The sequence below is a fragment of the Cupressus sempervirens genome, chromosome 9, assembly GCF_028749045.1.
Source record: "Cupressus sempervirens isolate cs-2001-9-10 chromosome 9, ASM2874904v1, whole genome shotgun sequence".
Classification (NCBI taxonomy): Eukaryota; Viridiplantae; Streptophyta; class Pinopsida; order Cupressales; family Cupressaceae; genus Cupressus; species Cupressus sempervirens.
The window spans coordinates 767586608-767603572 of record NC_143126.1 but is presented as its reverse complement, the minus strand read 5'-3'; the positions used below and the strand labels follow the sequence as shown (position 1 = coordinate 767603572).

The following is a 16965-nucleotide window of genomic DNA, read 5'->3' as shown; positions in this document are numbered from 1 at the left end:
CATCAAAGAATTAAGAACCGGGGATATCAAAGACAAGTCCTGCCATCCATTACCTGTTCTGTAATCACTGACTTTCAGACCATATCTTCTTATGCATGGCTCTGCCCATCTACCATAATTAGGGTGGTCAATAAGAGGTCCCTAGCTAGTCCAATCGTCCTGCCAAAATAAGATATTCTCGCCTTTGCCAACTTTCCATTTCGCTTTGGACTTAGCCAAAGTCATAGCCTTTAGGATCCCATTCCATATGTAAGATCCTTGAGGGATATCAGCCTCATGAAGCAAAAGGCTAAGTGACTACCTTCTCAGATACTTTTCAATCATGATTTCCTTCCATTCCCCTGTACTCTGAAAGATGCGCTAGATTTGTTTGGCTAGAAGGGCATTGATAAGATGTCTAATTTTTCTAATACCAAGGCCTCCATAACATTTGGGAAGGCAAACATGGTCCCAGGCAACTAAATGATATCTTTTATGCTCTTCAACCCCTGTCCAGAGAAAGTCACTCTAAATCTTCTCCATTTTGTCAGCTTGCTTAGTCGGGATCCCAAAGAGGCTTAAGGCATAAGTGGGGAGGTTTTGGAATATTGATTTCACCAAAGTGCATTTACCTGCCTGGCTGAGAGACGCACCTTTCCAGCCCGCAAGTTTCTTGTTGAATCTATCTATGATGCTATTACAAAAAGATTTAGGGGCTTTGGAACCCAAAGGCATACCAAGATAACTTGCTGGAAGAGTGCCAATACCACTTCCCAATATACGAGCAATTTTCCTTTGTCTCTCTAGCGGAGTATTGATGAAGTAGACAGAACTCTTGTCCCAATTGATAGCCTAGCCAAAACCCCTGGTATAAGTATTTAGCAAGCCCTTGAACTCTTTGGCCTCCTGGACCGTGGCCTCGCCCCCCAGGATAGTATCGTCCACAAATTGTTGGTGGGTGAAAGAAAGATGACTAGACGAAGGCTTGAGACCTTGCAAACTTCGGTCCTATCTTTTTCTTAAAATAAGTCTTCCCAAATAGTCAGCCAAAATGATGAAGAGAATAGGGGATAGGGGATCACCCTGTCTCAACCCTCTTGACGGGAAATTGAAATTTGAAGGGGAGCCATTAACCAGAATAGATAAAGAAGGGGAAGAACTCTAACTAGTCAGTGTTGCAACCTATAATAAAAATGAAAAAAAAAAACCAAAACTTATAGAAAAACTTGAAAAAAATTAGAACTTTTCAAAAACATAAAACAAGTTATCAAAGAACTAAAAAAAAGGATCGAATGCATACCTAGAACACTCAAATATGATTCTTGGAAGGATTTGTGACTCCACAATCAAACTCTAGCACCTTCTCTTCAAGATTACAAAATGGACACGCCAAAATGAGAGAGCAAATGAGAAATAAAATGAGTGTGGTGTATTCTAATAGGCTCCTTGTAGGGTTAGAAGAAAAAAACATGTTACTAAATGTTTTTTTATGGTTTTTTTTATGAGAAATAAAATGAGTGTGGTGTATTCTAATAGGCTCCTTGTAGGGTTAGAAGAAAAAAACATGTTACTAAATGGTTTTTTATGATTTTTTTTACTTTTTGGCCTCATGGGTCGTGGGTTCGCATGAGTCCCTAGGGTTCGCTCGAGTTCGTCTGAGGGCCTACCAAAACCCCTGAGTTCGTAGCGAGTCTGCACAAGGTCCGCAACATGGTTTGTAAAGCATAGGATCTGCACACAAAGTCCACACCATGGACTGTGGATCCATGCAGGTCCACGTAGCGTAGGGTCCGCAAACTGGTGTGTATGCACAATTCATGGTGCGGACCCTACGTGCACCCGCCATAGACCTAGCATAAATCCAAACCCATCAAGAACTTGAACCCAGATGGAAGGGTTCGAACCCTACAACCTCGTTTGTTAGTTTAAATATTAGAATATTATGTGTGAAGAGTTATTCAATTTATTAGAGCAACTTGTCAGTTGTTGTATCAACAGATTAATATATCAATGCTTAATACAATCACTAGACCTATAGAATGCATGAGAGGCAATTAAGCGATGTTACAAACCAAGCGTCACATTGCACATCACAAGGAGGCCAAGGATGCACACTTTGCAACAACCCCCCTCTAGCGCAAGTACAGGGTTCGCACCCCTAACCTAGGCTTTGCTACCAATTGTCAGTTGTCGTTTCACCAAAAGACCGACCTGTTAATGCCCAATACAAACCACTACACTTATAGGATCAACGATAAGTAGTTTAGTTGTGTCACAAACCAACCGTCGTGCTACACATCACAAGTAGACCAAGGGTGCACACCTTGTAACACAACTTTCCTATAGAAATAAATGATTAAATGAGGTCATACTAGCTCTCCAACAATTTAGGAGATAATGCATCTCTAAAAATGTAATGTGATATTGGATGAAATAGAGAATAGAAGCATATCATGGTATCAAGTATTGAAGCTGAATGAATATTTGGAGGTGGAATTAGTAGAATATTTGGCAAATGCATGTTCTAGAAACTGACTCCTCACCAGTAAAAATGCATATGAGAGTTACATCATGGTGGCTATTGGAACTTATTTGACTCCTTGGTTTTTATCCACACTGCTATCCCTAATCAGCAACTGTTTTACGAGAATCATAAAACCCACTCATTTTGGCATATCCTGTGGTCATCCTATAACATGTTTTAGCACACGATCACCTGGATGGTATTCATGTTACTGAAGTTGGATTTTTGCATTCTAATTGACATGCTATGTATTTGTCTTTCTAAGCTCACCTTATTTTAGTAGGGTTTGGAGCTTGTAATAAAAGAGGAAGAGACTGCATGTAGATTTTATCCAGCTTTGCAAACTTACTATTGAAGCTAATGCCAATAATGAACTCTTTTCAGCACCGCATACACTCAAACAATTTTTTCTACTTCAGACCTGCATGGGTGCGTGAGAGAACAGTGATGTGGACAGCAAGATCCAAACTTAAATGGATAGTGGCAAGAAATCCATCACCATCAGTGCATAAAAGAAAACCAAAGATAATTCTCAGACACGTGTTCTTAAGCTTGCAGTTGATGATATTACAGACCTTAAGGTGTGATCCCAAGATCCCAACATTAGTTTGTTGTTTGCCAATAAAACTGAGCCAGACCACTTATATTGAAAAAGCTCACATATTGAAGTATGATACGTAGAATGTAGTATTTGATGCCCAATTTGATACTGTTATACAATTACTGCTTGTTGTACATTCAAGAAGAAGAGATCTTATTGCAGAAATCCCATACTCAAACAAAAGTGATTTCCTTGGATTATAAAACCTTTGTAAGGCCACATGACTATACTGGCTGAAGTTGTGGGAGTCACACACTATGAATGGCTTTAATCAACATTTAGAAATAAATGACAAGATCTTAGTAAAAGGCATTTCTCCACTTATTGTGATTTAAATGAAGTGAAGAAGCGACAATTATGTAAGAAGCATAAGAAATCACCTGTAGAAATGTGCACACTAATGGCTGGGATTTACAGATGGAGATGATGAAGAATGCTATTTTTGTTGTTTAAGAGTACTGGATGGCCAACACTACTGCCAACAAACAAGAAAGAATCATTTATTCTTTAGGCTTCGGGATCTTGATTGTGTACAAATTTTTAAGTCAATGTTTCAAGTCACACTCTATGAACCATCGTCAGGACATTGGAGACCTCAAGGAGATGAAATAGAGCACCAAAAGCATTCTTCTTTGGAAGAATATGTTATGTCGTGCGACTCAGAGATCAACTTATCATCGATACATAAGCGATAAGTTGTCTTACCGTGATAAATTAGAACAGGCCATAAATTAACCCAAGATATCACCCCTAAATATCACCTATAAATTGGCAATTTATCGCCAAGTAATGCCTATATATCTGCAAAATATTGGCAATATTATATGAGCTTATTGCGGATTCTGCCAAAATATCACTCACACCAGTAAATTGGTCTGTGACAGCCCAGCAAGCACCCATTATTGTTGTTTTCATTCATAGAGCGATTTTTGAGAGGGCAGAAAACTTTTGGAGAAAGACCATCATTTGCAGCCATCTACATCAATTTGTTGGATTTGGAGCAGATTCGAAGAGTTCTTTCAAGTGAATTCAGATTCACGAGTAATTTTTCAGGATTTTTTCTCTTTTGTTTTAAAACCATTTTGTCTTGAATTAAATGCATCCAAGTTTACACAAACTCTCTCATACCATTTCCAATCGAGTCTAACTCTAGAAGTTATTGAATAAGATCTACCACCAAGTTTAGCAAATTTTGCAAATTTTAATAGTTTTCTAGAAAAATTCATAATCTAACACTTTTTTCTTGTTATTTTCTTTCAAGTTTCAGCTATGTTTAAACTTATCTAAAGTTTTAAACTAACTTAGTTTGTTTCTAAATTTTTTTATTCTAAATGTGTGCCCTCATTTTGTATGGGACATGTGTAGGTTGATTCTTCATCAAAATGGCAAATATGGATGCCTCTATAACTAGGTCTATCAATGCCCCAGTAGATGCATGTCCATCAAGATATGTAGGAATTCGCCCTAAAGGGGTAGAGACAAGGAATGGAAATATGTTTTTGAAGGACCCAACTAAAATAGTGTGATATGCATAAAATGTAAAAAAGTTGCTAGTGGAGACATATCTCATTTGAAATACCACCTTGGAGGGATCACAAAGCGTAACACAAGGATTTGTGACAACACCACGTCTGAAATAAAGAGAGATGAATGCCTTACTATGTGCCCAAGAAGAGAAAAAGTTGCAAAGGGAAAGGGAAAATTGACCATGAGGGCAGCAATTTCTGAATCACAAGGTATCTCAAGACTCACAGTATCTCCTTTTTAAAAATCATTTATTATTCTACAATCACCGTCAATTGTTTACAATCTAATTTTTTCTAAAACAATGATCATTTTATAATTAAATCATCTTAATTGTGACTAGGTATTGTAGCAAACCTTGAGGAAGAGAAGAAGCACTTGAGGGCAATGCTCCATGAGGATGCATCCCCTGCTATATTTCCCCTGCACCCATCCCAAGGATCGTACAAGGACGCGGGGACAGGAATTTCCCATTCCAAAAATTTGTTTCATTTTTTCCAGAAAAAGGGGACTCTTTTGAAATGGCAGTTTCAAAGGCAACAGGGTACAGGGGTACGGCTAGAAGTCCCCTACCTCTCCCAAGTAGCTCTAGCCATCCCCTATGGCTCAAGCCATTTTTGGACTACTAGTGTTAAAAAAAAAGATATTTTAAATTTGGTAAAAAGGTTGGCTAGTCCCCAAAGACACCCAAACCATATTTAACAATATCAATACCTAATCTAAGCATAAATAACCAAAAAATGAAAAAGAAATTCATTTTCACATTCACAAAGGAGAAGCATGGAAAGAGGAGTAGCTGATCAAGGAGAGAAAAATAGTTGGAAGAGGAGGTTATGGCATCAATTTTACTTGATTTAGACTCTTAGACATACCATCTACCAATTATGGATAGTTATCTATTATTGCGAACTTCAATATTTACAGTTTAGTAGTTTAGTTATAGTATTTAAACTTTAATATTATTATGGACAACTAATTATGGAGTTGGACTTCTATGTTATTGTTTACTATTAAGTATTTAGCTATAATGGAATGTCTATTGTTACGTTTCAATATTTTATGTCATTTCATGCATGAAACTTGGAGCCTTTGGGCTTTTTTTCTATATGGATACCATATTTTTACAATGAAAGTATTTGAACTCTATTAATTTGCTATGTATTGAGCTTCTAAAGTGTCTATAGTGAATGGTTTATCAATGTTATGATATGCATTATTTGAATTATCTCTATATATATATAGAAATTCTCCTTTTTTTTTAATAGTCGATTTTGGTTGTGAGTCATACCCGTACTAGAAACACATCCTCATGCCCTAAAATGTACGTGTCCAGGAAACTCTGTGGAACATAGCTTGAGGGCATAGTGACCTCTCAATGTGGCACACGGATCTGCAAATCTACCATTCCCATGACTTTCATTTCTGCTGATTTCAGTAGACCACCGCTACACACATCTTCTATAGATGGTTTTTTTGTGGACGGAAACACTCCTAAAGTACAACCATCACTGGAGAGTACTAGGTGGATCAACAAAGTGCATCGGCAAGTTGACATTCAATGTGTTGATTTTTGGTAATTAATAACATCCTGTTCAATGTTGCGCCTAGTCCCTATTGGCTGAATATTGTGACAGAAATTACTATGGTGGGAAAAGGCTACAAGGCGCCTACTCCTAAAGACTTGAAAGGAAGGTTAGTTCACTTGTTTTATTTTTTAAATGTTTTACATTTTAACGATTTACTTGTTTTTGTTCAATATAAGTTTTTTTTATCAAAGTTGTGTACTTAATGTCAACTTAATTTCGTGCTTGTAGCTTGCTCAAAGATGTTTTTTCTAGGGCTAAAGATGTGGTTGATGATCAAAAATTACAATGAAAACAGTTTGGTTGTGCCATACTTTCAGACAGGTGGATGGATGCAAGAAACCATAGCATCATTTTTTTCATTTCTTGCAAAGATTAAGTGATATTTTTGAAATCCTTGAATGCCTTGAACAAAATAAAGACAACTGAAACTCTTTGGATCTAATGTTAAAGCAAGTTGTGATAGAAGTGGGGGTTGCAAATGTGGTGCAAATAATAACCAACAATGCAACAGCATTTGTGGCAGCGAGTAGGATCCTCCAAGATAATTATAGCACACTTTATTCATCTCCTTGTGATGTGCATGTCCTTGACCTTCTTTTGGAGGATATAGGAAAATTGGATTGGGTGAGATTGGTGGTAGAGGATGCAAGATAGAAAAAAATACATCTACAACCACCCTTGGGTTGTCCGTTTGATGAGAGAATTCACCCATGGGAAGGAGTTGGTTAGACCTACTACTGCAAGATCTGTAACAATTTTCTCAACATTGAAAGGTGTAATTAGTTCTTTGAGTCCAAAATGGGAAGGAGTTGGTTTGAAGCAATTGTTTGTGAGTCCAAAATGGCTAAACTGAAGCTATTCCAAAAATCCTGATGGACAGAGTGTCGCATACATAGTCTTTGACAAGAAGGTAACTTGGAAGCTTCAAAAGTTGAATATTTAATTTTGTTGTATTCAATAATCAAGTCTTTCATTATTAATTTCTAGCTCTAGTCTCTGATTAATGATAATCTTTTCTACTTTTCAATTGTAGGTGACAAAGTCCTTGGTTAAAGTTCTCCACGTAGTAGATGGGGAGGAAACCCCAATTGGGTATCTTTATGAAGCCATGGATAGGGAAAAAGAGTCTGTAAAACATTAGTGCAAGGGGGACAGCCTCAAATTTGACCCCATATGGAAAATTATTGATAGGAGGTGGAACAAAAAGCTCCACCAACCCATCCATGTGGCGGGGTACTTCTTTTTCACTTCTCTCCATCTTATGTGGATCCCAATAGAGAGTTCATAGAGGGCTTCATTGATTGAATGTAGAGGATGGTACCTAATGTTGGGGTGAGAGACCTCATTGTGATCGAGATGGAGGTGTATCAGAATGCAATGGAAAAGCTATTCTCCTCAAACTTGGCAAGAAGAGGAACGAACACTCAAACCCCGGGTACAATATTTGGATTTTTAGTGTCATTTGCATGCATGACAAGTAGATAAAAACCAAGTTACTAAAATGAACAAAGGAACACCTACAGCTGACAAGTCAATGAACATATATAGAAAAATAAATTTCTCCATCCAGCCATAAAAAGGAACACATGATGCCAGAAGTTGATGAGGAGGTGGAAAATACATAGTTAGAAAACTTATGGAGCCAAAACACCAAGCTTATATGCAGACCAAATAGGCAACGAGCCAAAGGAGACATCCGGTAAGAACAGAGCAGCAAGAGCAGAGATTCACGGACAATTTTGAAGCTTTTGAGGTGTGAACATAACTTGCATAAGTTTGAAAGAGCAGAAAACTAAATGGAAGAAGATATATCTTGCAGCTATTAATTCTCAACACTTGCCAATAACAAAGACAAACATTTGGACATCGTGAAACTTAAAAAATCCCAAAACATCCTATCCTGGTTCTGGACGACCTGCTCTGATACCATGTTAATATTTTGTCCAGAAATAAAGATAAACAGCAGTAATCAATATGAAGAACAAAAAGACACAAAGAGACACACCAAATTTATCCTGGGAAAAACCCAGCCACACCAGAAAAACATCTCTTTTATTGATAATAAAATGTCCAAGTACAATGCTTTTAACTTGATACAATCACTAATCACATAAAGCAATCATATATTTTTATTGAATTGAGAATCCCTTCATATCACAACCAAAGGTCTCTTCATATTTCCAAACACATGACTCTTTGCATGACACATGTCTTCATACAATATTATCATAAATATCTTCTCCAGCTGTTAACACAATATAGAGGTATTATCTCAATAGAAAAATCAGAAATAGAGATCTCTAATGCAGCAAGAACCTTTAACAGTATGTATGCATGTATAATTCATGCTTCTAGGCTGCATATGTGTGTGTATATGTACATATATAATTCATACTTGTTTTTACTAAGAAGTCTAAATCCCATTTCAAAATTTTGTAGTACAAGCCAATTTCTCGAACCCATATTTGAATCTGAACCCAAACCAGCAACTTGGACTATCCCTAGCCCTTTGCCCCACCTTTGCCTTGTTTCATTATAAGTTAACTTTTTACCATTGTTAGCACCAGATGGAGCAGTCTGTCCAATTCTAGAAAAGTGGAGCATAGAACCACGTTACCAAGTCTTCAGAGATCCTAGTATCAAGGCCATCACCTGTACCTCCAAGAACACGTCGCCACAGAAAATTGCAAAATAATTGCTTGGACTAAAAATGTAAGAAAATAAAATATGCACAAGCATCGAAATTTAAGTATCATGAGGCCCCAAGTGTTTGTAAAACTTGCCATCTGCAAGTCTAAGTTCTGAGCAGCCCAAAACAGGTCCCAACAGACACACCAAAACTTAACGAGACTTGGCCAAGGTCAAAATGTACTAAAAAGTTATAGAACTCATAATTATTTTTACTCCAGCAAATCAACAAATGAGCAGACAAGTGATTTTATGAATAATATTCAAAATCTTATGGTTTTTTTTACAAGTTTGCAAGGATATTTCAACTATGGGCAAGAGTTTATAGTGCAATTGGACTACACTTGTTTTGGGGAAAAATGCAACTTTTATTTACTCTAAAGAACAGTAGATTTACATGGAAGATCTCCCCCACATGAGTTAAAAAAAAGCACCTAGAACTGTGGTTCTAATGGGTGAAAGACTTCATATCCTTCAAATATCACTCAAACTCAACTGTGCACAATTGAAGCCAATTGTCCAAGACTCTAAACATTTACGGCTTCCTATACATTTTGATATTTTGTACACTATTCCCATTAAATTTTTAATGATTAGATGTCTAAGAAGTTAAATTCTTGTTAAATGAAGATGAGGGGAGATTATTTTCTCTATTTTTTGATTTTCTCTACCATACATGGCTTTTGTACATTGACCTACTGGCTCAAAGTCCAACTGATGTGTTTGAAAGTTGAAACCAACATGCTATAAACCAATATAACGATTACCGATTGGACCTCTCAAATTAAAATTGATTGGTACGTGTTAGATTATGACAACAAGAAAAACAGAACAATATTCACAATCTTTCTCTTATTTTAGAGAAAATAGTGTTTTACTTTTGGAAGGAAATTATGAAGTTCTTCGAAAAAATAAATAGGGTTATGTTCTATGTTGGGAGATTGTTGTTATTTTCAAGAGGTTATAAATCTTCATTCTCTGTAAGGCATTATATAATATTTTTAAGAGAAATATTGCAGCAGCTGTGAAATTTGCAAATGTAACTGTTTTTCCTCTAAGCAATAAGATTACCAATACTTGCCTAGTGGATATTCCCTTGGCCTATTGTCAAGGTTTTACCACGTAAATCTATGTACTTTCATTTGTTCTGTTATTCTTCTTGTTTTTTCTCACTACTTCTTTGCATCTAATTTATGCAATAAATTTATTGTTTTTAGGTTAATGCTTCCGCTTCCATAACAAGTGGTATCAAATCGTTTTGTTTTGCAGTGACTGTGTTAGATTTTAGTGTTGATTTTGCAGCATCAAAGAAGGTTTCTAATAGAAGATTCAAGGTGGAGAAACTTAGTGGAAAGAATAATTTTAAACTTTGGAAACTTAGAATGTGTGATTTATTAGTGCAGCAAGGTTTGCACAAGGTATTGGTTGGAAAATTAAAGAAACCCACAAATATGTCTAATGAAGACTGGGAAGATCTGGATATAAGAGCTCTTAGCACAACTTGGTTTGCTTTGGTGGATGAGGTTCTTTTCAATATTGCTGAAGAGGAAACAACAGCAGACTTGTGGAGCCAAATGGAGAGTCTCTACATGACAGAATCCTTGGCAAACCAAAACAACTTGAAAAGGCAACTGTATAGTCTACGAATGGAGGAAGGTATAAAAATTGTTGATGATTTAAATGTTTTCAATACTCTAATTTATCAATTGGGTAGTAGGGTGCTTTAAATCAGAGATGAAGACATGATAGTAACATCGTCGTGTTCTTTGCCTGAATCTTGGAATCACTTAATTGCTTCTATTAGCTTTAGCACAACTAACACCCTTGAACATGATTTTGTTGTGCAAGCTTTGTTGTCTAAAGAGGTGCATATGAAGTCTAGTATAAAAATTTCCATGCCGGAAGCAATGGTGGCTAGAGGTCGATCCATAGAAAAAGGGAAATTTTTGAAAGGTAAATCTAGATCCAAGTCTAGAGGCAAAAAGGATAAAGGAAAATTTGGTATTGTTGTAAATCAGGGCATCTCAAGAAAGCTTGTTGGAAGAGGAAAGAGAATGATGATGGATCCAAAAAAGAAGAAGAATATATTGAGACGGGTTTAGGTATGGTTAGTGAAGTATTATCTATTTGTAATATCTTACAATATCAAGATTATTGGATATTAGTTTCTAGTGCTTTTGATCACATGTACCCACATAAGACTTAGTTTTCTCCTTACCAATCTATTGATGGTGGTGTTGCTTGTAAGACTATTGTGATTAGAAGTATTAGAATTAAGATGTTTTATGGTGTTGCAAAGATGTTAACAAAGAGGTAAGACATATACCAAAACTATTTTAAAAAAAATCCTTGGGTGTTTTGGATTCTAGTGGTTATAAATTCTCTTGTCGAGATGGAGTACTTAAAGTGTCAAAGGGCATCTCAATGGTCATGAAGGCTACAAAAGTTGAAAAACTTTATAGGCTAAAAGGGGCTACTGAGATAAATGAGGCAACGGCGGTATCGAGGAAGCAGATAAATCTATTTGTTTATGGCATCAACAATTGGGTCATCTGAGTGAGAAAGGGCTAAAGGTTCTAATAAACAGTATGTTACTTCTAGATTTAAAAACTTTGAATTTGAATGTTTGCAGGCATTGTGTCTTTGGAAAGCAATGTAGATAGAATTTTAAATCGGGTAATCACAATGCACATAAGTAAAGGTGTTTTAGGCTACATCCATTCAGATGTTTGGGTCCATTTCCTATTTTTTCTTTTGGAGGAGCATCATATTTTGTGACATTTATACATGACTACTCTAGGAAGGTGTGAGTTTATTTTCTTAAAAGTAAAGTTGATGTCTTTACTGTATTTAAGCAATTTATTGTTTGGTCAAAAAGAAAATTCGCAGATCAATCAAATGTTTAAGAACAAATAATGGAGGTGAGTTCACATCTTCGGAATTTTAAAATTATTGCAAGAAAGTGGGGATTGTGGCCCGTGGCTATACAGCCACGAAAATGCACTTCCTTTACATTGCTTTTTCTAACTTTTAAAAAAATTAACTAAGTCCTCTCCTTCGTATGGAAGTGCATTTTCGTGGCTGTATAGACGTTGCCATGATTGTGAGGCATAAAACCACGGTTTACACTCATTGGCAAAATGGTGTCGTTGAACGCATGAATAGAACTCTTCTAGAGAGAGCAAGGCACATGCTCAATAATACCAAATTGCAGCAAGAGTTGTCAGCAGAAGCAGTTAATACAACATGCTATTTGGTAATCTGTTGCAATAGATTCTAAGAGTCCTAAAGAGGTATGGACAAGTTGTTCTTGTGATTATTCAAATCTCAAAAATTTTGGTTGTTGTGCTTATGCTCTTGTTTCTAAGGATCAACGTCCAAAATTAGACCCCAAACCTAAGAAATGTTCCTTGGTTATGGCGATATAGTTGATATAGATTGTGGTATCCTACTACCCATAAATTCATCATTAGCAGAGATGCAGTATTTGATGAATCTTCTCTAACAAAATCAGATATTGTAGAAGTTGATTTGGAACAAGAACAAGTACCACATCATCAAGAAGTTCAAATGAAAATTCAATCCTCTGCAGATAAGAGAGGACTAGAAGAACTCTCCAAAGGTGAAGGTGCAGATTTGGAAGACACACAAGAAAGTGTGGAAAAACCACAACCATCTCTAAGGAGATCTACACAAGTCAGAGATGCTCCTAAAAGATATGATGACTTCGTTTCATTTGTTACTTTGATTTCTAATGATGGGGGACCAAGTTGTTATCAAGACGCAATAAATGGCATTGAAAATGCTAAATTGAAAACAACAACAAAAGAAGAAATGGAAGCCTTAGAGAAGAATAAGACATGGGACCTAGTAGAATTTCCAAAGAGGAGAAAAGTTGTAGGTTGCAAGGGTGCCTACAACTTGAAGAAGGGTGTTGATGATAAAGCTTTAAGGTACAAGGCAAAGCAGGTAACAAAGGGATATTCTCATGAAAAAGGTATTGACTTTCATGGAGTTTTTTCATCAGTTGTTAAGATAGTTTCTATTCGAGTTATTTTAGCATTAGTTGCATTAGTTAACCTTGAGTTAAAGCAACTAGATGTTAAAACAACATTTTTGCATAAAGATTTGGATGAGGAGATGTAGTGGAACAATCAAAAGAGTTTGTTCAAGATTGCAATAGGAAATTTGTTTGCAAGCTCAATAATTCATTGTATGGCCTGAAACAGTAGCCTAAGCAATGGTACAAGAAGTTTAATTCCTTCATGCTGAGCCAAGACTTTCTAAGAAGTGGGTATGACCATTGTGTTTACCTAAGTTGCCGGTTCGGGTTCTAGTACGGGTTTGGGTTCGCGATTTGGGCTCGAAATTCGTCCAAATATTTTTTTGGGTTGGGTTCGGCTTCGTTTTGGGTTCGTCCATACCAAAACATATCTTTTTTTAAAATATATATGTGTGTGTGTGTGTGTGTACAACAACAAATAAATCCACACACCACTCTGCTAATAGTAAAGCAACATAGGAAAATACACAACCATATCTATATTTCAATATAATAGGATATTAATTACATCATTTAGCCATACATACAACATCATAGACTTGCTTGGTTGCATGCATAGGACATATTTCCATATCAAGGGACAGTTTGAGAATGAAAGGAATCATCAAAAGATAAGTGCAGTTATCTGATTTTTTTATATTGGTTAGAGGATTTCTAACCAAGCTAGATAAAAAGTTGAGATTCAGATTTGAAGCCCTGGATTCAAAGAATATATCATAGTTTTCTAAAAGATATTCCTCTATAATCGTCAATTTGGACTTCACCAATTGTCAATTTGGATTTCCTCTATAAGAAAACTTTCATTTTCACTCACAAATGCATAAATAACATATAAACCATATTGTTTGGCCTTTTTGGTGGTCACATTTAGGGTTGGGAGGATCAAATAAACCAAATTAGGCAAAAAAACACTTTAAAAGAGTAAAAACAATTTGTTTTGAGACCAAATTCAGCTTGGGTTCAGCTGCTGGTCAGCAAATTCTTCAAAATTCACTCCGAATTCTGCCCAGATTCCTCTGACAGAATTTGCAGCAAATCTATGGCTCTCTAGGAGAATTTGGGCAGAATTTGACAAGGACCAGACATTGGACAGAATTAAACCAGACTTTGAGGGTTGCTGGAGAGAATCTGGTAACTTAGCTGTTTACCTTAGAAGTTTGGAAAATGGTTTATTCATTATCTTAGTGTTAGATGTTGATGATGAGATTGTAACAATAAAAGCGCGTCTGAAATTAATAAGTTAAAGGGTTAGATGGCTAGGACATTTGATATGAATGATACAAGAGTGGCAAAACACATTTTGGGCATTGAGACATATAGAGACAGGGAACATGCTAAGCTTTGGTTATCACGGCAGAGATATGTGGAGAAGATCCTCTAAGATTTGGTATGCAAAAAGTGAAACCTGTAAATATCCCTTTAGCTTCCTAGTTTAAACTTTCTTCAAGTCTATATCCTAGTACTACAGAAACAAAAGAATTATATGTCTCCAATACCATATGGTATGTAAAGACTAGATAGTTCACATGCAGTTGGTGTTGTCAAGAGATACATGGCGAATCCAGGTAAAGAGCTTTGGGCAGCAGTGAAAGGGGTACTTTGATATCTTAGAGGCACAAGTAATTATTGTATCACCTATAATGGTTGTAGTGATTCAATGTGTGGTTATGTGCAAGCGATTTGGACAAAAAGAGATTTGCATCAGATTATGTCTTTACTCTTGCAGGTGGAGCAATTACTTGGATGTCAAAGCTTCAAAATACAGTTGTTTTGTCCACAACTCGAGCAGAATATATGGCTGTCTCACATGCATGTAAAGAGACAATTTGGTTGAAGGGTTATTTGGGTGAATTTGGAAAATGCAGAACAATGTGATTGTATTTTGTGACAATCAATGTGATATCCATTTGGTTATAAATCCATCTTATCATAGTAGAACCAAGCATATTGAAATTAAGTACTATTTTGTAACACAGGTTATTGATGGAGGTTAAATAACCCTCGAAAAAATTTATACACCTAAAAACAATTGCAGATATGTTACTAAACCAGTGCAGGTAGAGAAGTTGAAGTGGAGTGGGGCTTCTCTTGGTTTGCAAAAAGGGTGAAGCATAGGCTTGGGCAAGTATTAGGTAAATTGTTGTCAAGGTGGAAATTGTTAGATTATGACACCAAAAAAACAGGAAAAACAAGACTGTCAAAGCAACTTTTCTTTGGTTTTAGAAAATAACTGTTTTTTTTTTTTTTTTTCACTTTTGAAAGGAAATTTCTAATATCTTCGAAGGAATAAATCTGGTTTATTCTATGTTGAAAGATTGTTGTTATCTTCAAGAGGTTATAAATCTTTGTTCTCTTGAAGGCATAATCTAATGTTTTTAGAAAAATATTGCAGCAGCTGTGAAGTTTGAAGATGTAATTGTGTTTCCTCTAAACAATAAGATTACCAGTACTTGTCCGATGGATGTTTTCTTGGCATATTGGCAAGGTTTTACCACGTAAATCTATGCATTCTTCTTGTTTTTCCTCACTGTTTTGCATCTAATTTGTATTGTAAATTTATTGTTTCTGGGTTAATGCTTCTGCATCCATAACAGTATGTGGCATTTAATTGGGCACTATCTACTTCAACCAGCAAGGCCAACATAATCCAGCTTGACTGAATAGATATCCCTCTGGCTGCAGCACACCTCAATTGACACAGTCAAGTGCAAATCCTGGGTGAACTAAACAGAATATTCATCACGCAATTGAGGAAAATATAATTTCTCAATTGTAAAAATGTACCTCAAATTTGGTGAATTTGATCAACTATATGCCCCTCAATTGGATGCGTCCTACCTTAACTGTTGAGATCAAGTGTAAGTCATTGGCGACTTTATTCAAACAGATAACCCTTAAAGGAATGCAACCTAACTCCATTATCAGCAAACTTCACGCCTCAGCTTAAAATCAAACAAGTAACAATCTCTCAGTCCGGTGTAACTTAAACAAATCCCAGATGAAATTTGACCGGGACAAATGCACATCCATTGTGGCATCTAAGCTGAGGGTTATTCTAAGATGAATTTTTTTATTAGAAAAAAAAAACTTAAAAGTGCTAAGATCTGATTTGTAATTTTCCTATGAATGAGAAGGAAGGTACGACACTTAAGGTTGACTGTATGTAAAATTAAGATCAAGAGGAAAACTAGTTTTCATTAAGGACACAAAATTGAACTTCGGTTTGTCATCGAAAATAAAGTCGTAGAGTGCGTCAACTGCAAAAAGTTAGTAATAGAGAAGGTCTTGCGTGAGACAAGAGATAACTCACCTGAAGCAAATTGAAGTAGGCTCCTGTCAAACAATGGGTTGCACCCTGTTGGAAGGTTTCTGCGCCTATTGCTACGGTTTATTTGCGTTTTTTTCTTTATCAAGTTCAGTTTTCCTCTGTCGATTTAGTTTTTTAATGCCAATCTTCGAATCAAAATTCCTTGCGTACGTTCGATCAGGGGTAACTTTGGTCTCCCGGTGTTTAGTGGTAGCTTAAAAAAGCTTTCATTTTTAATTTTATTACATTAAATTACATTAATCATATTATAAGATTAAATGTTATTTTCTAATTTATTATTGGCAATTTTATTTTGTTAGATTAGGAAGAAAAAAATAAAATTTAAGGTCAGTTTCAAATGTTTCGAGTGGATGAATAGTTGTTATCTAGTATCAATTAAATTTAAGAATGGAGAGCATGAGTAGAATCTTAATGTTATCTTCTTAAATAGTAAGGTATTTGAACGTTATGTGACTTTGATAGCTATGTACTTCTTGTGAATCATCCAACTTCACTAGTAAGCAATGAAACATTTGACATTTTAATTGGTTCTTAATTTACGTGTTCTTTAAAAATATTCACCTTGCAAACAATTGTTGTAATATTATGATCAATAATAATAACAAAGTGAAGCTATACAAACGTGGTTGAAAATTTTAGTAGATCCATGTATAATAATGCTAACTCATTGTG

At 35.8% G+C, this 16965-nt stretch overlaps 1 pseudogene across 1 annotated transcript in view; it reads right to left on the bottom strand.

Moving 5' to 3' along the window:
- The window catches only part of LOC149540943 (uncharacterized), a 56263-nt pseudogene extending 39797 nt beyond the window's left edge, over positions 1-16466 (bottom strand). The window contains exon 1 of the transcript XR_016356538.1: positions 16276-16466. The product of XR_016356538.1 is annotated as an uncharacterized LOC149540943 (transcript). The remainder of the gene's footprint in view (positions 1-16275) is intronic.
- Between the last annotated feature and the right edge of the window lie 499 nt (positions 16467-16965).